Here is a 23,849-nt window from a genome sequence, read left to right as displayed (position 1 = left end):
TAAAATTGAAAGCGAAGAGCTGAGAGATACGGTGGCAGAAGTATACCGCACGCGATTCAGTGTCTGCGTATTCCATGCAGCTGGGAGGTCGGGAGGATGCCTTATTCTCGACTGTAATTGCAAATGGTATGTTGAGTCCGTGATTTCCTGTGAAAGCGGCCGCATTGTAGTATGTGACTTTAACTATTCTGGAATTGAGTGGTGAGCTGTCTGTGCATATGAATAATTATAATAATAATTGGTTTTTGCGGAAAGGAAATGGCCGAATATAATTCTCAACGGAAAGCGTATTTTACGCCGTGTGAAACCTTTCTTGCTTACTGAAAAGCGTGTTCTTCTGCTTGGTGATTTCAACTGGGCGCGCAGATCAATCCATAAAAAAACAGACAAACCGGATTGTTCGTGTCATAAGTGCCGAGCTGTTAAATGAGATGGTTAATGAGACAGACCTAGAAGATGTTGAATCATATTGCAGAATTAAGGACAAACAGGGTACACCCATTTTCAAGGCGACAGTAATGCTAGGGTAGACAGAATTTTTGAAATTTATGCGCCTGTTGAGTATGTGCCTTTGTGGACATTTAATGACAACTTGTTTCATGATGAAGAGTTCATCACCGAGGCTAAAGGTCTTATGGAAATTTTGTTAGAAAAAAATTTAAATTTTATGCAAACATGAGAACAATTTAAATGTGACATTAAAATGGTTGCCATAGAACGAGCATGTGCCTTAAAGTGAAAAGAAAAACAGCAAGAGAGGGAACTTCAGGTTGATCTTGATTACATGCTCTTTATGGAAGGTCTTAAGCCAGGATTATTCACAAAAGAAATAAAAGAAACAAAAACTAAGCTTGACGTTATAGATGAAATGAAGTAACGCGGGGCTGTGATAAGGGCGCGTAGCGAAAGACTGGCTCGAAGAAACGCCCGCCAAAAGGGAGCTTAGCGATGAAAAGTTTGCAGTTTCAAAATAGATAAAAGAAATTTATTATCAAAACGAAGTGACTTGTGAACGTGAGCAGGTTGAAATGGCGTTTCTCGAATATTATAACGACTTGTTTAGTCTCAAAACACCTAACATTGAGCAGTTTAAAGCAGACCTCCTGTCGCTAATGGCAAGAGTTGATTATGAACTGATGCGAGCTCTTGAAAACCGCATAATTGCAGCAGAAATCCAATCTGCAATACAAGAGCTAAGTTTAAACAAGTCCCATGAGCCGGATAGCCTTGGTGCAGCAATTTACAAGACTTTTAAAACGGATATGGCAGTAGCGTTGCAACGGGTAATATGCGAGTGCTATGAAAGAAACCTAACTCCTCCGTCTTTCCGAATTTCGCACAAGATATTAGTTACAACATCTAATTATCCGGTTAAGTGGCAGTCGGTAGTGTATTACAGTCAAATAAGTTTAACAAGTACACACTACAAAATCTATATGAAAGTGTTAGCCCTACGACTCGAAAGCGCAATTAACGCTCTTGTTGGCCCCCACCAGACTTGTGGAAAAAAAGGCAGAACTATTATTACTAACATACGCTTAGCTAGAAGTGTTCCTCAGTCGTGACACCACGCATGATCATGTAGCCATGATGCAATTAGACCTGCATAAGGCGTTCGATAAGGTTGTACATGAAGATCTGTTTGCGCTTTTAGAGCACGTGAAACTTGTATGCATTAGAACAGGTCGAGTAAAAATGATGTATAATGACTGTACAGCTAGCTTCGTAATTAATAAGCATTTGAGGAATAATATTTATTTATTTATTTATTTATTTATTAATCTTTTATTATTTATTTTATTATTTAACAATACTGTTAACCCTCAAGCGAGGGTCCTTACAGAGAGGGTATGAAAACTTCGTAGAAAATAGAATTATTCACAATCACTAAATACATCAGCAGAAGACAGTACATTCGTTCAAGCATCAAATAGCACTTTCAAGCAGATGGTCATCCAGAGATCGCTCAAATTCATGCAGATCATGCTGTTCTACAACACTCATTGGCAAATCATTCCACATTTCAATTACATGGGGGAAGAAGGAATTTCTGAAAGCTTCACTATGGGCGTAGTACGGCTGAATTATCCGACTATTATTTGTTCTAGAACTCCGTTTGCCTGGCGCTTGTATGTATGTTTCCTTTTGAATGTTTACCTGTCCTTGGAGCATCTGGAATAGTAGCTTTAGGCGATTTTTTTCTCTACGTATTTCTAATGAATCCAGGTTACAGGAAGAAAGCATATCTGTAACTGAGTCTGTCCTTCGATATCGGCAGCAAATATACCTTTGTTGTCATCAGTGAGGCATGGTTGCCATCTTTCTCCTCTCATTTTCGCGGATGACAAATAAGTTATTATTATTATTATTATTTTGTATAATTGCTAAGTAACTACCGGCGCTTACCATCGCCTCACCAAAATTTTTGAAGAGCGCATCTTATGCACGGGCTTCCGCGCCAATAAACGTCGCAAAGACACGAAGTGCAATGTTGTCAGTAAACTAAAGGAATCATGGCTTCTGCCACGAGCATATGCAAGTGGCGCGCTGCAGCTGCGGCTGTCCTGATGTTACCTACCTTGTATCCACTTATATATCCTTGCGCCCGTTTGCGCCTAGCGATTTTCTGCATGACTATATCTCAGGACAAGATGGGCATCGTTAGAAGGAAGACAAGGTGCCGGGGATTAGCAGTTTGCTCAAGTGAATCTGCAAGGACGAGCGTCTTCGTATTTACACGCCTTTTCCTCCATGCACCTTCACCAACTCGCCCAAATTTCTGCTCTAATCAAGTGAAGCTCACGGCTTATCCACAAGGATCACGTAAAGCAGAGAGTCAACAGATACATTTATCATAGCGTGTACCGTGTTACCGTTACCGGGGTATCGAGAGTCTAATGTACCGTGCCCCCGCCGCGGTGGCTCAGTGGTTAGGGCGCTCGACTACTGATCTGGAGTTCCCGAGTTTGAACCCGACCGCGGCGGCTGCGTTTTTATGGAGGAAAAACGCTAAGGCGCCCGTGTGCTGTGCGATGTCAGTGCACGTTAAAGATCCCCAGGTGGTCGAAATTATTCTGGAGCCCTCCACTACGGCACCTATTCTTCCTTTCTTCTTTCACTCCCTCCTTTATCCCTTCCCTTACGGCGCGGTTCAGGTGTCCAAAGATATATGAGACAGGTACTGCGCCATTTACTTTCCTCAAAAAACCAATTATTATTAATGTACCGTGTTACCGTTACCATTTACGGAATACCGGGAGCAAGAATACCGAATGCAAGACTGCCGTCGGGTGATCTCCGGATATATTGACAGTTAAAGTGAAAACTTACATTATATGAAAAACTTACGTTCATAAACGATTTCCCGTTGAAAAGGGCTTTTGCCCAGAATTGCTGGGTATACGGTACGCCAGCTTCCTCTGTACGTCCAACTAGAAGTGTCTAATAACTGCACCCTTAAGTCAAATCTATTTCATCTTAGGAGACATTACCTTTGGTTACATTGCACTCAACGCTCCCAGTACGCTGCGAAAAACTCTCTTGAAAAGCGATACAAGTGGGGCCTAAAAAAAATCCATTCATGAAGACGTCTACTTAGCGGCCGAAGGCTGTCCAAACAAAGACAGACAAACAGATCTTGAGTAAGTTGAGGCTACCGAATACAAAGAAAAATCACGAGCCCCTGCCTCAGGCAGGCGGAAATTTGGCACCGCTACCAAGGAAAGTGCACCCACTCTCATGCACACCTGGACACCGTAACTGGCACACACTACAGAACGCCCACTCCTCTGCCTGCATGTCCCTTGCGGCTAGAGCCTCATTGTGAGCGTACTCTTCGGAGAGTAATCGGATGCGGGACTTTCAGTTACGACAGGTACGAGGCTAACGGTGACGACCCTTGACCAGGAGGGAACCTCTCCGGCATAACTATAATAGCGAAGTGATCGAAAGGCGTGTCGTACCACTGCGCACGCTGATGTCAAAGAGTCTGTTGGTGTTGTTGCTTGCATAAAGCTGTGTGAATAGCAGCGATTATTTATTTCTTAATCTATGCAGAAAAAAAAAACGGTAATCAATCCCTAAAATGGACACGGTCACAGGACACAGTTGGCCCGACATCATGCACCTTCCGTGGAGCTACGTTGGACCCGTCTGCGCTGCTCTTTGCGTCGAGCGAAACCTGAGCGGCAAGTCAGTCATGTTAACCCTACCGAAGCGTGCGACGTCGACGAGGCTGCCCACGATAGTAGTCGGCCACCTTTACTGGGCTTTCTGGAACTATTCTTCTTGCTTTTTCCTCTGCGGATCGGTATCTCTGCTTCCCGTAGCAGTTGGCACGGCTCCGAGTGCTGAACGCGCGTGCCCTAAGAGTTAAATCCCCGGGAGCCGCTTGCTAGGAGCCAGTAGAGTACACACTGCGCAACATTCGTTGCCACAACCGAAAAGGCAATAACAATCGCCACCTGATCGTCGTGCTAAGGAGTGCACTAATACGTTCTGCTCAGTCGGTAGAGCATGAGACTCTTAATCTCAGGGTCGTGGGTTCGAGCCCCACGTTGGGCGTAACACTTTTATAAGGATTCTTTTCTTACGTGCAGTGTTTTTCTGTAATGCGCCTTTAGCGCCTGCGATACAGAGCGTAAAAGAATAATTTTTTTTTGTCTGTCTCATATATCGTAGGACACTCGAACCGCGCCATAAGGGAAGGGATAAAGGAAGGAGTAAAAGAAGAAAGGAAGAAAGAGGTGCCGTAGTGGAGGGCCCCGGAATAACTTCGACCACCTGGGGATCTTTAACATGCACTGACATCGGACAGCACACGGGCGCTTAAGTGTTTTGCCTCCACAAAAGCGCAGTCGCCGCGGTCGGGTGTAAAAATGTAAACTTTCTTTTCTGCTCGCAGAAATACATGGGTTGCTGATCTACTGGATGATGCGGCCTTTTCCAACATATTTATCAAAACAGTGCCCATTGCAAGTTTAAGCTATCAGATATGTCTTTGACTGTAATACGCTGCATTAACAAATCCTGTCAGTTTTTAATTTTGCTTTCGACTTACTTACTTCATTGGCCTGCGCATTTGTGCCCTGTTTTGTCATCCTCCGATATACAGAAACCACGAAAATTTGTTAATTCTTCAAAAATGTTAATTACGTTGCGCGTTTCCTTAATATATTTCGTACGTTTCCACACTTCTGCAGTGAAGGGACCATCAGCGCTTAAATAGTGGAGGTTCATATCTTTTATACACTCCCAGCCCCTGCGAATTACTAGGTTGAAACTCTGTTTAAGAGAGCTTTCGGCCATCTTTGACGTAACACAAGCGTTCGCGGAACAATAATAAGAACTTGCTGACAGTAATAATCTAGCAGCTGTACTACACAAAGCGAGTAAGCACCAACTAATTGAAGAAAAACTTTACTCCGTCGAGCCGGATTCGAACCAGTCACCTATGGATATCAGCAGCAAGAGACCTCTACAGTCCACCGCTCTACCAAATGAGCTATCGACGGGGACGAGGCGAAGAGTGCGAAACCAGCTTTCTTTCCTTTGAGTGCGCCATGTACAGCCCCTGATTCAGGAGCCGCAGTACCAGATTATCCGTATACCCTTGACAGGACAATGGCCTCGAGTGGCTGGCGCTGCAAATTCAGTTTACTCGTGTTCTGAATTGGGAGGCTTTTTTGTCGTTTATCTTTTTCTTGTTGGGTCCTTTATCCACTTTCGTTTGTCCTATTTTGTTATTTTATTTGATATGGATATCCGCGATCGTAGTTATCCATTCAGTTAACGGTTTTACACAAGCGCATGGGAAATACTATGCGGATTTGTAGCCGGCCGTTAGTAACAGCCGTATCAGTTTTTATAATTTCGAAATCGCGATTACCCTCGGGAAATTCTGGCTTAACAAACTTGAGCTACCTATCGTGCCTTTTAAAAGTCACACGACTTAAGCGCGCGCCCTGCAACGCCCATCAGTACACGTCACTGCATGGCGCACGTGCCGCGTGGTCTTGTCATCCCCGCCCACGCTCGGCTGTCCACACGACCGTGCTACGGTAGCAAGCGAACACTTTCACTTTCGCCGCCAAAGGCATTGTCAATGGCGGAAACTGTCCGCTTTATCCGCGGTACTTGACACTTGGAGTGTTGGCGGGGTTTTTTTTCACCATAAGTGCGGAGAAAATTTCCCGAATCTGTATTCTTTCATTTCTGACGATTTAAAGGGCCACAGAAAGGGGTGTTTGAGCTTGGCTTTAAAATGCTTGCACTATGTAGAGTACAGGCCACCGAGCGTCCATGCCGCGTACGAGACCTCAAAAGCGAGCGGAAAACTTACAATACATTTTTAAAAATACCCGCTTTCGTACCTCGCGGCGACGCGCGGTGCCGGGCTTTCGCACGAAAACCTGGCAGACGACGTCACGTCTCGCTAATGACGTCAACAGGCGGAGGTTATCATTGGTTCACAGCGCCAAACTCTTTCAGACGTCACGCGCTACCGCGGCCGCGGCCACTCCGCGCGCGCCGCAGCCGGCGGAGGTAGGGGAGGGGCCGAGTGAGTGGATGGATGGATGGATTCGGCTGAACCCTTTAAATCTGGCGGTGGCTCAAGCCACCTAGCCATGCCTTGTAAAATTTTACTCCTGTCTTGCTTTTAGCCACCAATCGTATAACCTTCGCTTGGTTACTTCTAACCTCTTAAAATCCACTTTCCCTTCACTATCCCTAAACCCCAATGCCTTGGGTAAGTCAGCCCCGCTGCTTTCCACTGTAGGGTGAAGCCCTTTACAGAGAAGTATCAAGTGTTCAGCCGTTTCCTCCTTCTCTCCACACGCAATGCACAAAGTGTCTATCTCATGGTACCTTACTCTCTACGTCTTAGTCCGCAAATCTCCAGTCCTGGCCTCAAACCACAAAGAGCTTCCCCTACAATTATCATAGATATTTTCTTTGACAATTTCCTGTTTAAAGGTCCGGTATGTTCCCAGTGCCGATTTCGTCAGCATCCCTGTTTTCCACAGAGCTCTCTCTGTTTCTTTAACCTTTTTCTTAACCGATAATTGCTGATTTGCCCCCTTATTGCTGTCCAGATATTTGCTTGTCAATTTTCTAGTTCACTTTCTCCATTTCGTGTCAACATTCTTTATATACAGGTATCTGAAGACTTTCCTAGCCCACTGCTTTTCCTCAATTTTTCTCAATCGTTCCTCAAATGCTATCTTACTGCTAGCCTCTCTGCTCTCGAAAGACGCCCATCCCATATCACCCTGTACCCCGTGATTTGGTGTATTGCCATGTGCTCCATAAGCTAACCTCCCTACTCCCCGTTGTTTAATTTCTAGCCTTGCTTGAACATCTGGCCTCATACACAGGACGGCATTACCGAAGGTCAGGCTAGGGACCATCACCCCTTTCCAGATCCCTCTTACCACTTCATACCTATTGTAATTCCACAGTGCCCTATTTTTCATGACAGCTGCATTCCTACTACCTTTATTCATTACATATTTTTCATGCTCTGTCAGATACTCAGCACTGTTATTTATTCACCACCCCAAGATACTTGTACTCATTCACCACTTTTAGCACGATCTCCTGTATTCTATGCTGCCGCCCTCTTCATTAAATATCATGACTGCAGATTTTTCCTTACAATACTTGAAGCCTAATCTATCTCCCTCTGTACTGCATATGTCTAACAACTTCTGCAAGTCTTCCTTGTTGTCAGCCATTATCACTATATCGTCCGCGTATATTAGTCCCGGTAATGTCTGTTTAATCCATTCCCCTTGCTTGAAAAAAGAGAGGTTGAAGCCTAGTCCGCTCCCTCTCTAGCTTGGTCTCCAACCCTTGCAGGTACAACATGAACAACAAAGGGGACAGAGGACATCCTTGCCTAAGCCCCCACTGTATGTCTACAGGCCCTGATACATTTTTTTCCATTTTATGAGCACTCTGTTACCTATATATATATATATATATATATATATATATATATATATATATATATATATATATATATATATATATATATATATATATATATATATATATATATATCTTTTAAAAGATTAATTACTTCATTTTCCACATCCAATGTGCCCAGTATGTCTCACAAATGCTCCTGAGTAACGTTGTCATAGGCTCCCCTAATATACAGAAATGCTAGCCATAAAGACCTGTGTTCCTTTTCGGCAATTTCTATACACTGTGTCAATGAAAATAGATTGTCCTCCAACTTCCTTTGTTTCCGGAACCCATTCTGTAGTTCCCCTAATACCACCTCGTTCTCCACCCAAGCCTGCAGTCTATCTTTTATAATCTGCATCACCACCCTGTAAACCACAGATGTCACTGTTATGGGGCGATAGTTACTTACGTCTGCTTTGTCCCCCTTTCCCTTATATATCATGTCCATTGTACTTAATCGCCATTCATCGGGGACTTTCTCATCCACTATCATTTTGTTCACTACCTGTGTTAATGTTTGCTTGGATTTTGGTCCTAACTTCTTTATCAACATAATCGGGATATCATCTGGTCCTGTTGATGTGCCACTAGGAACCTTCTTCTCTGCCCTTTCCCACTCTCCTTGCTCAAGTGTAGCTATTGCTGTAAGCGGTCTATCCTCCTTCGATAAATTATGTACCACGTGCTTTGCTGTAAATTTTTCCGTCATCTTTGTTCCTATGTCTTTTATTGCTTCATCCCCTTCTAGTCGAATACCCTCATCTGTAACAATAAACCTTTGTTCTAGCCTAGTCTTATTACTCATTGCATTTAGATGTTTCCAGAATTTTTGGGCTGCTTTTCTATCCTTTTTATTTACTTTTGACATCCATTGGGCACCCTTTCTTCTAATTTTCTCATTAATCAAATAAGATGCTTCCCTTCTAAACTTTATTAAGGTATCCCATTTTCTGTCTACTTCGGATTTTGGTCCCCCCTCTTCTTGGAATATCTGTGTTCCCTGACGCTTCCTGGCGCTTCTCTATTGCCCTCTTGACCTCCTCATCCCACCAACTCTTGGGTTTGCATCTTTTCCCTTTTACCTTTACTGGCAGCTTAGCCAGCTCAAGCTCCAGTAATAGAGTTAATTTGGTATAAGTCCATTCTGTTTCACTATCCTCAAAAATTACTTTCCCGATTTGTTTGGCTGCTGCTTCCAATTGCTTTTCTGAGTAAAAATTCCCCTCTGATTGTTCATCTCGCTTCAGTCCTACATTGCTTTTTCTTCTGAAGCTTAACTTGATACGCTTGTGGTCACTACCTAGACTTCTGGAACCATGTTCATCTAAGCTCATTACCCCTAATCTATTATACATCCCTGTGACATTAGTGCATAATCTATCGTCGAGTGCAGACTCCCCGCCTCCCATGTTATGAGCCCGTCACACTTCTCGGTGCTGTTGCATACAACTAAATCATGCCTGTCACACATGTCCTGCAGCATGCTTCCTGTCGAATCCGTGTACCCATCCAGGCCTTTTATGTGTGCATTCATGTCGCCTAATATAATTATCCCGCCCTGTCCTCCTAGCTCATCAATGTCGCTTGCAATACATTCTAACATTTTCCTGTTTTCCTCTTTGGCATTAGCCCCTGTCCACAGGTATACAAAGCCAAGGAGTGTTTGCTTGCATGCCACTGTTCCTTTTAACCATAAATGTTCCTTGAATCCCCGTCTAATCCTTTGAAAATTCATACTTTTATGAATGAATGCCCCAATTCCACCTCCCTTTCTGCTGCCTTCTGTTCTATTACCATATTCCCATGCGTAGTCTGGGTTACAGGGTGGTTGCTCCATGTCTCTAACATGTGTTTCCACAAAACCATATACCATAATTCCTCCTGTCTTGACTTTTCTTCTATTTCCTCCCATTTCAGTCTATTCCTGCCACCTTGCATGTTAATGAAACCTATATCTTAATTAACTTGGCCCTGGCGCTTGCGTCTCTTTCTTCCCCTATGGTTCCATCCTCCCTTTGATCTTAATTCTTCCCTCTCTACACTGGTTCCCTCAGAGCTCTGGGTCCCCCCAAAAAAGCTGTTGCCTGGCGACCTATCCTACTACCCACCTTCTTGCCAGTGGCACCACCGTAGTGGATGCCATCCTGTGCAAAAGGGTGGGGCCTAACCTCGTACACTTCCCTGTTGGCTTCCATCACACCGTATCTTAGTCGTCGACTCAACAGCCTAATTACACGGTGCCGGCGGAGGAGCGCCGCCGTTTTGGCGTGCTAGAGGAGAAGGAAAGGCGCGAAGACGCGGAAGTTTTCAAATTTTGTCTGCATATAACTCAGCTTCCACAAAACGCATTAAAATAATTCTTGCTGGGGGATAAATATGAACCGTCGTCTTTTAACGTCCCAGACATATCGCACATTTATTGAGACCCCTTTTCGGGGTCTCTTTAAGGACAAAATTAGGCAAAGGTCTACCCCGCCTAAACCTAAGTAGCCAAAGCGAAAGCTTGAAAGTTAAGCCCGGTAGAGCTTGGCTGGACTTGGTTGTTGCTTGGTGGTGATGACTGACGTCTAGCCAATGTTTACCAGGCTTAAGTTCAAAGCTTTCGCTTTGGTTACTCTCTTCGTCTCTGTGCGGCAGCCTCTCGGCGAGCTGCGTCCACTGGATGAACGGATTCGGCCTGTCGTCTTCGCAGCCTGTGAGACGCAGACAGTTCACGAGGCGTCTCGCCTGGATCATCCATGACAACTGCTGCCGCTATATTCTCGAGAGCTGTTGCAATCCGTTGGCAGCGCCTGTGAGGCAGCGGAGGCTATCTATAAAGAGCGAGCGCATGGCTCCGGCGTAGTTGCAATTAAGTGACGTCATGGTTGTCACGTGACTATGCAGAGGCGAGCGCTCGGTGTTGGCTCCGGCGGCTGAGTGGCGTCACAGCTGCCACGTGGCTTCTCCTTGGTTCAAGGTCAAACTCGCGCACATGGCGAGGAAGGTGAGGAGGGGAGCAGTAAAAGCTTTCGCTTTTAAAACATCAGTAGCCCGTCCAACAAAGGTTCCTTTGCGAGACGATAACTTGGCTTCAACTAATGAGAGTTCACAATTATATTTAAGTACAAATAACGACAAAGCTTGCGACTCTGCAAAAGCGGCGAGGATTTCAAAAGAGAAAGGATAGATTGCGACATGCGCATTATGTCGACAGGTGTGAGTTTTTAATGTACAGGGCATTACGCCCGCGCGGCGTTGCAGGGAAAGCAATAAACGCGAACAGCGCCGCAATGCTGGCAAAATTGAGAAGGGTAGATGATGCTTGTCGTCTGCACAAGAGCGGCCTTCTCTTCTATTGGCCTCTGGTTTTACCCTCGAGAACGCTCACCTCGTTCAAGAAAACCATCTAAGAGAGGTTACAAGAACTAGTTTCAGTGAATGAAAACTCGCAGTTATATTTAATTAGGAATGAGCGCCTTATACGTTCCGCTGTTGTGTCATTACATAATACCTCTCAGAAATAAGGAAGCTCTGAAACATCTGCTGTCGTTAACCTGTCTCCATGCTTTCGTGGATCCGATAGCGATATTTATGACTCAGAATGCGCTAGAGGAGAGATTATATGCAGCCTTTATTTTTTTCACTCAGCAGTGGTGATAAAACATTCATGAAGTTTTATTCGTACAGGCTCTTTCTCCTAAGACTTCACACAATTTTTAAAAATAGGTTTTCTGAGTTAGAAGAGCGCCTTTTTCTGCATAGTATTCTAAGCGCTGTAGTACATCAGAATGTAGCTAAGACGTGCTAACTATAAGGATGGTTAACTAGTATTGAATAGTGAACTGTGCCATTCAAAAACCCCGCGCTTGCGGGAGGGCGCGAACACGACACGCCACAATCTCAGCTCCGCCCGTGCTGCCATCCCTCCCTGCTCGTCGCCCTTTCGCTGCAGCGCGGGCGGTGCAGATTGTCACGTGGTACCTGCGTCATGGAGGGTCGCGATTTGATTGACATCGCTCTGCGCTCTCCATGCACGCGGGCGCTTTTCGAATGGCGCGAGAAATGGCCAATATTAGTCGAGCCATAGCGGCGAGGGCAATTGCGTTTTCGAAATTCTGAGAACTGATATGGCTGTTAATAACAGCAGGCTACAAATCTGCAATTTCAATCAGTGCAAGTCAATAATAGATAAAATGTTTGCTATTATAAATTACTTACACTAGTTAGCATGATTCGCCCGTTTTTGGACGTCCGCTGAAACTGCAGTATTACTATGTCGCAAAAAGCTTCTCTTTACCTTAAAAGCCTACTTTTAAAAGTTTTGGACCTTCTAAACAAACCACATTGTATATAGTGTTTCACTAACTCTGCTTGCTTACGTTGCTCGAGCAGATTCCTTCCGAAAATATATTTCGAGTATATTTTCTTTCATTTTCCAGTCGCACAGCACTGTGGTGGTGGCCAGTGACAGCCGGTAAAGACCCCAGTACTGCATGGCTAGTACATGTCAGTATCGCTTCTCGTGGAATGCCTTTAAATCTGGGAAGTTTCTTGATTTTGCAAAGATTGCGCTATCAGCTGTTAAATTCAGGTGCATCGCAACATTTTTCAGAAAATCGAGAGGCAGCTTTGGTAGTGGCCTGTGGCATAAAAGCAGTGCATTACAAACGAAAAAGTAAGCGCCGAGTATAGATTTTTTCAGACGTGCATTCACTATGCATTTGTAATTTGCCAACCAACGCTGCCTCAGATTGTTTCCGAGGGTGTGTTTCTTGAAACAAATATGCATGTGGCTGTGGTTCAGCAGGAAGATGAGACGGCATGCTTCTGTGCAATTCGAAGTGATCCAGAAACAAGATATGTTAGGGATCCCGATACGCAACACGAACGAAGCTCATCAGTGTTATCGGTATGAAGTCCTTTGGGTCTGCTTTATGTTCCTTGAAAATATACTCTTCCGAAGTAGTTCTTGTCTTGCACGGTCGCTTGTAGATGTAGTCGGATACAAATCAAGAACAAAGCGGCTAAAAAGCAGTAAACAAAAGACGAAATGACAAAGCATAAAAAGAACGCTACGCCCAACGTGGGGCTTGAACCCACGACCCTGAGATTAAGAGTCTCATGCTCTACCGACTGAGCTAGCCGGGCTATGGGCGACGGGACAGAGAAGCATGTATTAACGCACATGCTAGCTGGCCGGTCAGGTGGTAACCCTTTTGGAGTCTTCCCAAGGTGTGGCAGAGTTCATTGGCCGACGTAGCAGCCTTCACAGAGCAGCGGTACTGCTGCAACCTCGCCGAGCAAACGGTGCAGCACTTGGAGTTGTGCCAACCGAAACCAGAAAAGCAGGTACAAAGCATAGTAGAAAACGAAGGAAAATAAGTCTTCTCGGTGGCTCGATGAGGTAACCAACCTGGCGCTCGCGTGCAGTCCGACGTCTCGTCCACACCTTGCGCTGTTTTAGATTAAGATTTCGGGCGCATCGACCGATGTCGCGTCCACGTTAGTGCCACGGCAGATGAGCTCGGGGAGAACTGTGCCTCTAATTTGCATACAATTTTCTCTGGCATCAAGGATACAACCTTCATCGTATCGGCGAGCTAAATAATTAAAACCTCCACTGCTAGCCTTTCTTAATGATTATACGAAAGAAAATATTCAGGGTATATTATTCAAGGTAAGGGAGCCCGGAGGAAGAAAACATGTAAGCGCATCTAGTTTTCAAAGCATAGCATGAAGCTCGGTGTAACGATTCTTGCTGCGTTCTAAAAGCGCTGTTAAAATATGTCGTCCTTTGCGTAATCCCGTTCTTAAGTGAACAAATGCTTCATACATTCATTCTCACTCTTAAAGAATGTAGGTTACCAGGATCCACGCAAGAAACCAAACAGCCCCACATTATTTTCCGTTTTTGCTTCAAGGTCGAAGTACATGTGTGCTTGCTAACAAAAAAATGGCGGTGGTTAAGCTCTGGTTACACCTGGAGTGACAGGATAGCTACAGCTGGCCGAGGGGAACTTGGTCACGTGACCAGAGACGGCGCGGCGCCGCTGGAGCTTCTCCGCACCACGTGACGAATCACGTGACAGCGTGGCGGCGCCGTCACCCTGTGGCTGCGCCGCCACGATCAAGGTTCGAAATGCTACCGTAATGTATCTATCGCTACAAAATGTGACGACATCTCGCGCTGATGATGGCGACATCGGCAAATTTACCCGCGGCGAGTCCCTCGTTCAGATACTGCTGCTAAATGTTGCACTTCGGGAGGGAATATGTTTGGGCGCGTTGGTTCATTGTTACACAAAAAGCATGGCACGGTAACTACAGAGGACTAGGCAAGGACATGACAAGAGCTGGCAGTTAATAAAATTCCTGTAGTGTTGCCCACATGAATTTGTCTCTCAGTTTGCTTCGAGCGCAGAGAGCTTTAGCTCAGGCGGCGTTTTTGCTTTGACAAACTGACTCCTTTCGCATAACCCCCCTTCCTTTATTCACGCATTCGCGTTGCCGGCAGACATGCAGAAAGTCTCTCCATAAAAATGTCAATGTGAGGCACCAGCTTAGTCCTGTGGTGACAACGTCATGATCCTTTACAAAGCGCTGCCCCGCGAAAAGGGACAAAACAATTTATTCGCCCACTTCTCGTGACATCATCGGACTATGGGTGATACTTACTGGGCACTCTAGCCCCATGTCATTGTACGCGCGAGGCAGGCACAAAGGCTAGCGAGCTGGACAGAGTCAAAGGTTGAAATGGGAGGGGGCTTCATTAACGCTTTCTTTTTACTGGTATTCAGTTAGAAAAGGCGCTGCTACCGAGTTCGTCATAATCGGCTAATCGGACGGATAGTAGCGAACGCAGAAGTGCCCAGAAAAAAGAATCCCTGCCGCGATGGCCACCTTCAAGCGGAGACAAGATGCGAAATTCAAGCGAGTTTTGAAAATCTGTACGTGCCCGAAATTAATTTGGATCCAGTAAATATGGCGCCTCTATCTCTTTCTACCCTCTTCTTTATCAATTCCTTCGTTGGCTGGTTAAAGTGTCCAGCGAGAATGAGGCACCAGTTGCGGCGTGTTTCTTGTTCTCTAAAACATTCACATTTGCAGTAAAATAAAACGAGACAAGAAAACACTCAGTGCACAAAGCGAGGAAAGTGGATAGCGGCGCAGGCCCCTCGAGGCCATTGTCCCGTGAAAATTAAAACGATACGCTGCCGCGATGGGTTTTCCTGCAAGGCCTGCACACAACGCTCTTAAGGAAAAGAAGTCCACTTTGCCTGCGTCCCCGTCGATAGCTCAGTTGGTAGAGCGGTGGAATGTAGGAGGCTTCGCACTATGGACATCCATAGAGCGCTGTTTCGAATCCGGCTCGAAGGATAAATTTTTTTCCTGGCTTCCTGAGTAACCTTGCGCAGTGAACAAGCGCTGATTACATTCAGCAGTTATTTCCGCCGTCCTATTAGAACTTTTACTAAAGTTTTTTCCATTTGCGTTAGGGTGCGAAATTGCAGCTTTAGGTTCGAATTTGCGGGATTGGCATAAACATAAAAGGCGGATATTGAATATTAAGCACGCGTAGGGAACGTTGCCTTTTAGATCTATCAGCCGGAAGCTGGGTGCGCATGGGTGCCACTCGCATACGTAGTTCGTTCCCAGCCCGGTAACTGTGCCGTACCGAGGTAGCCGCAAGCTAAAGCTTTCTACAAATAATACTCGCGGAACAGGTGCCATGGAAGCTCCGGAAGGCAGTGTACGTAGTAACGCTAATCTCACACGCTCAATGAAAGTAGAATTCACGAAAAGGGAATCTGCATCACGGTCTTCACCGTACGCACAAATTATCGTAAACTGAAAAGGGCGCAGTGTAACGTTGTCAGCTAATTGTTATGTCTTCAAGAATTTGCGCTGTCAAATGACGGACAGTAGTTGCAGCTGTCTCGGCGCTACCCAGTTCCCTTGAAGGTAACAGTGTAGTGTTGCGCCGCGTTGCCCCACTCACTGGGCGTGACCTTTCAGGTCACGACCCCCAACACCTATCTCTATGATTAATAAATGTGTTCAGCACCCGCTCACCGGTATACATTTTTATGAAGCGGCTTTCTGCGTGGCTGCCGAGGACATAAATCCTAAAATGTAATGAAATTCTCGATAAACTGGGCGTGCGGTTGCAGTCTAACTTTTCTTAAACTTAATGCTAGCAAAACCAAAGCGATATTATTTCGCACCCGAAATAATATATTTAAGGTGGATAGTACACTACGATATTTAGGCCAACCTAGCGAACCTGTCCAACAACATAATATTCTAGGCGTAAAATTTCACAGCGATTTGAGCTGAAACGATCATATCGGCTGCAACTGTAAAAAGGTTTCGGTCGTTGCTGGGGCGCTATCCCGCTGTCGAATGCTACTGCCTGCAAAAGCCAAGCTTCAAGTGTTATGTTATATTATGTTATGGCTTATTTTTCTCTCAAATAAACTATTGCAACCTAGTTTGGCTTACCACAACAAAAACCAATGTAAACAAAATCAGTGTCCTTCAAAATGAAATTATGCGCCCCTTAGCAAATATTGATCCCGGCTTGATCACCACCGAGAGTTTTCCTGACTACATTATTATCCTAATCCATCACGTTTATGAGTATCTTATCTTAAAGTGATGTCTCTTTTCCACAAAAGAGTTGGAACCTTTCTTGTAACATGTATCTTCATTGACACGCCATGAACTCAATGTTGCTACCCGTAACACCGGCCCTCGGCTCAATCCTCATTTTCGCACCGATTATATACGTTGCAATCCATAAAGCACAATCTACCTTTTGTATTAAATCGGCATAAAGATATTGTTACGGGGAAATACTATTTACAGCTATTTACAAGTGTTGGGGGTTAGAAAAAAGAGTTCCTAGAAGGGAGCACCAACGCGAACAGGGAGCTGCTGCATTAACCTCCTCTTCGTTCGTCCTCTCACGCGGGAGGCCACTTCGTCTTCCACTGCCACTTCGTCGTAACATGAGTCCCGGCGGCACGAGCGCCGTCTCGGCGCTACGCCGGTGGTCGAGAAGCAACGTGGTATTGCTTGAGGAGCATGGCGTGAACAATATCGGTGGGTGCATGGTCTACATGATGAGGATGCAGGCGTATGAGGAGCAACTTCATACGTGATGTCGGTGACCTGACGCACCACACGATAAGGGCCATGGTAGAGGACAAAGTTTCTCAGAGAGGCCGACGCGGCGGGAAGGAGACCACAGAAGAACGAGCGACCGCGGTTAGTAGGTGACATGACGATGGCGATTGTCGTACAGACTTCTGTGCTTGCACGGACGCTTGGAGCCGACTACGGGCGATGTGGCGAGCGTCTTCAGCTTGAACAATGGCGTAACGGGCGTAGGCGGTGACGGGACGGTCAGCAGATAGGACAAGTGTGTTCAAAGACAGGACGGCGTGTCTCCCATATAAGAGATAGAACGGAGAGTAATCAGTTGTGTCATGCCGGGAGGTGTTGTAAGCGAATGTCACGTAGGGCAATTCGAGATCCCAGTCTTTGTGGTCGGGGCAGACGAACATAGACTACATGTCTGTTAATGTCCGGTTAAAACACTCGGGCGCGTCTATAGGGTGCAGAAGACCGGGAGGTAGTGCTGAAGGCTTCTTGCTGCATTGACAGAGCTCGCAAGTGGTGACGTAACGCTGGACTGTACGGTATAAGCCAGGCCAAAAGAATCGGCGCCATATTCGGTCGTAGGTTCTTGCCACACCAAGGTGTTAAGCTGCAGGTAGGTCATGGAGTTCTGCGATTATAGAAGAGCGCAGCTGCTGAGGAATGACTAGAAGGTGGGAGGGCCCGTCAGGGCGGAAGTTGCGGCGATAGAGGATGCCATTTTTGGTATCGATTGGATTGTAAAACATTTAATTCGTCAGAAAAGGCAGAATGCAGACGATCCGTGATAGGTGGCTATCAGTCCACGGCTGACAGCGACCTGGGTAGCCAAGTCAATGACCCGGGTTTGAACTCCCAAGTCTGAGCTGACCAACACGGCCTCCCACTGCTCGAGAGTAGGAACCTGTATTAGACATTTCGGGGGCGGCTCCTCTTTACAATTCCACAATAGGTGATCATAAGTGTCTAAATCACCACATAATGTACATGCAGGGTCGTATTCACCAGGGTAGATTTTTGACAACAGGTAAGGCGTCATGAAGGATCGCGTCTGGAGTCGCCTCCAAGTGGTCTCCTGCTCCTTATTAAAGGCTTTGTCTGGAGGAGGGAATATCCTCATTTCAAGTTTAAAATGATTAGTAATATCGTGAAAAGATGATAGGCCGTCCTTCGAAAACTCTCAGCAACGACAGCGTCCCCTGCTCGGCTGACGAATCCTCGAGCTGTTATGTGTGCCGCTTCGTTACCAGGGTTCCCCGAGTGAGCCGGGACCCATATGAATTCAATAATTCTGTCTAAGTCGTTGGTTTGACCCAATATGCTCATTGCAGCCTGAGAAATTCTGCCCCTCGCATAATTGCGTATGGCAAATCTAGAGTCGTTGAGTATGGTAGTAGCTTCTGTGTTAATGATAGCAAGGGCGATTGTCGCCTCTTCTGCCGTTTCCGAGGATTTCGTTATGGTAGTGCCGGAGACTATCAGTTTACCTTGCGTATCCACCGCCGTTAGTGCGAACGCTTGTTTCTGGGGATATTCTGCGGCGTCTACATATACTGCATGTTCATCTTGGTTGTATATGTTGTGTAGAGCTTTTGCCCTAGCCCTTCTTCTCCCCTCGTGGTGAGCAGGATGCATATTCTTAGCTAGTGGCTTAACTCTTATTACCTTAGCGATGCGTTTAGGCATCTGTGTATTGGTATCTTGGGGTGGCAACTGTATGCCTAGGCCTAAACGATCAAGTATGGTTCTTCCTGCTTTGGTGCGGGAAAGCCGGCCTCTCTGCATTGTTAAGTGTGCCTCTGTAAGCTCGTCTAAGGTGTTGTGTACTCCCAAGCCCAGAAACCTTTCGGTGGAGGTACAGTTCGGTAGCCCTAATGCTACCTTGTATGCTGTTCTAATCAGAGACTCTACTTTGGCTTTTTCACTACTGTCTAATTTTAAGTATGGGAGTGCGTAGACAAGCCTGGTTATTACAAATGCTTGTACTATTTCGCAAAGTTCTGTCTCCTTCACTCCCTTCCTTTTGCTTGCAATTCGTCTAATTAGTCTTACCGTAATATTGACGGTTGTCTGGAGTTTTTGTAGTGTTTCCTTGTTCTTCCGGTTCGACTGAAGGAAGAGTCCTAGGATTCTTATATTTTGAACTTCCTTTACAGGGAGCCCTTCTACCCAGATTTTTAGTGGAGGCGGAGGTTTGTAATTTTTTGCTCGAGGGCCCCTTGGTTTGTATCTGATTAGAAATAATTCGGACTTGGAGGGCGAGCAGGTTAGCCCTGCTTTACCCGCCAGGTCTTGTATTATGTCTACAGCTTGTTGCAGGGTATCCTCTATCTGACCATCGCTGCCAGTTGTGGTCCATAAAGTGATATCATCTGCGTAGAATGTGTGTTGCAGCCCCGGAATGGCTGCTAATTTAGAAGGAATTTTAAATAGTGAGAGATTAAAAAGGCAGGGTGACAGGACTGAGCCCTGTGGCGTTCCTTTACCTCCAAGTGAGATAGAGTCTGATTTAATCTCTCCTACTGCTACCTCTGCCGTTCTGTTACTGAGAAATGACTTGATGTACTGGAAAGTTCTTTCCCTGGGTTGATGTCCGAGAGATTCCTTAAGATAGCATCGTGCGTGACGTTATCAAACGCCTTGTTCAAATCCAAGCCTAATATGGCTTTAGTTAATCTGCTGCGTTCCATGTCTATTTATTTATTTATTTCCTCAAAGGTCTCGGTTGAGACATTACATGAGGGAGTGGACGGTATGTGGCAAACAATGGTAAAAAATGTTAAGATGAAAGGTTGGCGACGCTCCGCTTGAATTCTAGTGGGTTGATGATAATGGCAACTTCGGTGGGCAGGTCATTCCAGTCTCGTGCAGTACGCTGAAAAAATGACTGCTGAAATGTCACAGTATGGGCTTGTAGGGGATACACTGCGTGCTGCATAACATCTTGGGTAGAAAGATTAGCCATGAAGCCTAGCATGGAGTTAGGGAGTAAGCTATTGTCCTCAGCGTATTCTTGTAGCCGATCGAGAATTATATGTTCCATTAACTTTCCTAAGCAGGATGTTAAAGAGATTGGGCGTAGATTCTCTTACACAATTTCTTGCCCGGCTTTGGAATGAATGTAATCTTTGCATGTTTCCATTCTTGTGGAATGTTTCCGTTTGTCTTGGTATCGAAGAGCTGCAGGTAGCGCTTCGAGGTTCCCGAGCTGAGTCCCTCAATGATAGTTCGCAAACATGGGTCCTTGCGCTGCTCCTCAGCGATATTGTGTAGATCAGAAATTCCAAATAGAGAAGGGATTTCGTCAGTGTCACTGAGATGAGGGGGCTCGACAGGGTACCGAGACAGGCAGTCAGCGTCTTGTCGAAGACGTCCAGAGTTGTACACAACAGTGTACGAATACTCCTGAAGGCGTAGTTCCCAGCGGCCAAGACGCACGGAGGGGTCTTTCAGCGAGGACAGCCAGCAAAGGGCATGGTGGTCCGTGACAACAGAAAAATCACGCCCGAACAAGTATGGCCGGAATTTAGCTACAGCCCAAACAAGGGCGAGGCACTCCTGTTCGGTAATCGAGTAATTTCGCTCGGCAGGTGAAAGCAGGCGGCTAGCATACGCAACGACGCGGTCTGGACCCCGGGAGCGTTGTGCGAGCACTGCTCCGCTCCCGTAGCCGCAGACGGAGTTCATTAGGGGCCGCGGGATCAAAATGTGCCAGAATCGGTGATGACGTCAGCAGGCGGACAAGCATGGAAAACGCATTTGTTGATCAAGGTCCCAAGAAAACTCGGTGTCGGTCTTCAGTAGGTCAGTGAGGAGACGAGCGATAAGGGAAAAATCTTGAATAAAACGGCGAAAGTAGGAACACAGCTCAAGAAAACTGCGCACGTCCTTCTGGGACTGTGGACGAGGGAAATGTTGCACCGCTTCAATTTTAGCAGGATCCGGACGTACGCCGGAGGCGTCGACGAGATGTCCAAGAATGGTGAGTTGCTGGCGGCCGAATCGGCATTTGGACGAGTTGAGCTGTAGCCCAGCCGTACGAAATACAGTGACGCTCAAGGTGCGAGGCAAAGGAGGGCTTGAAGACAACATCGTCGAGGTAGCACATACACGTAGTCCACTTAAATCCGCGAAATAGCGAGTCGATCATCCTTTCGAAGGTAGCTGGTGCATTACGAAGTCCGAAAGGCATGACTTTGAACTGTTATAAACCGTCAGGTGTGACAAAAGCTGTTTTTTCGCGTTCCTGCTCATCAAAGGCGATTTGCCAATAACCGGAATGAAGATCAATGGAAGAATAGTATTGAGATTCGCGGAGGCCGTCGAGAGCGTCATCGATCCTTGCGAGTGGGTACACGTCTCTTCTTATGATGCGGTTCAGGTGGCGGTAATCAAAGCAGAAACGCCAACTGTCGCCTTTATTTTCAACAAGAACGTCGGAAGAGGCCCAAGGACTGGAGGACGGTTCGATGATGTCCTTAGCGAGCATCTTTTCGACTTCCTTTTGTATCACTTGGCGTTCGGAACTGGACACGCTGTAAGGGCGGCGGCGTTGAGGAGCGGCGTCACCGGTGTCTATACGGTGCTGCACAATAGACGTACGCGCTAAGGGCGGTCATTGAAATCAAATATGTGCTGAAAGGATGGCAGTAAATGGGTAAGCGCATGTGCTTGGTCTGCGGAGAGATCGGAAGCGATCATATTGGCATAATGGTCAGGTCTCTAAATACCTGTGAAATGACCGTCCGAAGGGGGCGATAGACAGTTTGTGACTGCAGAGATCACGTACTCGTCGGTCGGGGACAGCGTGGCGAGGCACATGCCTTGAGGAAGCGTCTGGACGTGCGTACTGAAGTTGAGAACAGGTAGACATGCGTTGTTTGCCGATACTGTGACAACTGCGTATGCAAAGGCAGCATTCTTTGTTACGGGCAAATCAAGGTCAGCAGTGATGACATACTGGCCGTTGGGAAGAGGTGGAACCGCTTTAAACTAAACGTAAGTAGCGGCTGCGGGTGGTAAGCGGATGAACTCGGCAGTACAGAGACGGTGCACAACTGGGGTAGGTGGTTCTAAGAGGAAAGGTAGGTCTAACTCAACAACAATGAATACATTTTGGCGCAAAAAGCTACACGAATACTTCAGTAAATTGTAATTGCCTTCTGTCTCGCATTTTTTGGTTATATAACTCTGTATATGTGCCCTGTTTTGTGTGCTTTGTATTTATGTATGTATACTTGTAATATATGTACACTCTGTATACCATTTCTCTGTATATACTGGCTATGTCGCTGCTCTGTAAACGTCTCCGGGACTCTGTCAAGGCCCAGTCGGACCTTTTGGCTCGGAGAACGTTTCATTGTATAGCTGGAGACGAAATAGAATTGACTTGAATTGAAATGCACTATTAAAACCAGGGAGTTATGGGAAAGAAGTCAGTTTGTGAAAACAAAAACACAGCCTGAGCTAAAGCTCAAAGCGATTGAAGTAAACTGAGAGGCAAACCGATGGGCATACAGGAAATTTTTCTGAAATACAACGTGGAACAGGAGTTTCTGAACGTGGGACGCGCCATTGGTAAAATTCGACAATGTCGTCATCATCACCGCGAGATGTCGTAACAAATTTGTTAGTAAGCACACATTTACTTCGATCTCGCAGCTGAAACGAAAACAGGTGTGCTGCTGGCTTGTTTCTTGGGTGAATTCAAGAAAGAATATATTGATTTTTTCTTGGGTTTGTTTTATGGGGTTTAACTTCCCAAAGCGACTAAGGTTATGAGGGACGTTATAGCGGCGGAGGACTGCGGATAATTTCGGCCACTTGGGATTATTTAACATACCCTGACATCGCACAGCACACAGGTTGCTTTCATCGAAATGCGACTGCCGTAGCCAATACTGAGACAAACTGTATCGGGTCAGATGACGAGTGCCATTACCACTGAGCCAGAGCGGTTGCTGAGAAAGGAAGTCATGGTAACCTTGATTCATAACTGTGAGAATGAATGAAGCGTTTGTTGACTTAGCACTGGCTTTCAACCAAGGATGACGCACTTGAACAACGTCTTTAGAAGAGAGCAAAAATGGTGGCATCAAGACTCATCTTGAACCTTGAAAAGTTCATGCGCAAAGACGTTTCTACATGAAGGCTCCCTTTGCCTGAATTAAGTTCCTTCGCAACCTTTTAAGAAGTTTGGAGGTTTGAACCACTTAGCTCGATGACAGCAGAAAGTTGCAGCCATGCTTCTCGAGGCATCTGTGCCAGAGGACTTCGTCATCGATCGCGATCAGTTGTTGCTTCAACCGCCAGAGTAATCATTTGTCTAGGACGAACATTGCATGCAAAGTGGAGGCGAATTTCTCCCTGAAGCAATCTTCCGGGGTGCTAACGTGGACGCGGCAGCGCTGCTTGTTTCATCCAGCCGAGCCGGTACACCCGCGATCTTTATCGAAGTCAGAGCGAAGTGTGGAAGGTTAGTTGCCTCGTCTAGCTACCGACAAGGCACTTTCTTCGTTTTCTACGCTACTTCGCGTCTCCGTTTCTCGTTTCCGCTGGCACAGCTCCAGGTGCTGCACCCGTTTGCTCGGCGAGGTTGCAGTTGTAGCACTGCTCTGTGGCGGCCGCTATAACATCGGCAAGTCAACTCTGGTGCACCCCTTGGCAAAGCTACAAAAGAATTGCCGCCTGACCGAGCAGCCAACCGATGCTACTCTGCCGCCTCGGCCGTT

The 23,849-nt window shown here is 46.1% G+C and overlaps 3 non-coding genes across 3 annotated transcripts; 1 reads left to right on the top strand and 2 right to left on the bottom strand.

Annotated features, from left to right (window-relative positions):
• The first annotated feature begins 4,491 nt into the window (after positions 1-4,491).
• On the top strand, positions 4,492-4,566 carry TRNAK-CUU (transfer RNA lysine (anticodon CUU)). Its single transcript has one exon. It is a non-coding gene; the product is annotated as a tRNA-Lys (tRNA).
• Positions 4,567-5,422: 856 nt separating this feature from the next.
• Positions 5,423-5,513, bottom strand: TRNAY-GUA (transfer RNA tyrosine (anticodon GUA)). Its single transcript is given in 2 exon segments — positions 5,423-5,458; positions 5,477-5,513. It is a non-coding gene; the product is annotated as a tRNA-Tyr (tRNA).
• Positions 5,514-13,031: 7,518 nt separating this feature from the next.
• On the bottom strand, positions 13,032-13,104 carry TRNAK-CUU (transfer RNA lysine (anticodon CUU)). Its single transcript has one exon. It is a non-coding gene; the product is annotated as a tRNA-Lys (tRNA).
• Positions 13,105-23,849: the final 10,745 nt, after the last annotated feature.

Source organism: Amblyomma americanum, chromosome 2, assembly GCF_052857255.1.
Source record: "Amblyomma americanum isolate KBUSLIRL-KWMA chromosome 2, ASM5285725v1, whole genome shotgun sequence".
Taxonomy (NCBI): Eukaryota; Metazoa; Arthropoda; class Arachnida; order Ixodida; family Ixodidae; genus Amblyomma; species Amblyomma americanum.
Note: the sequence above shows the minus strand (reverse complement) of the source record. Positions and strands in the feature narration are given on the sequence as shown.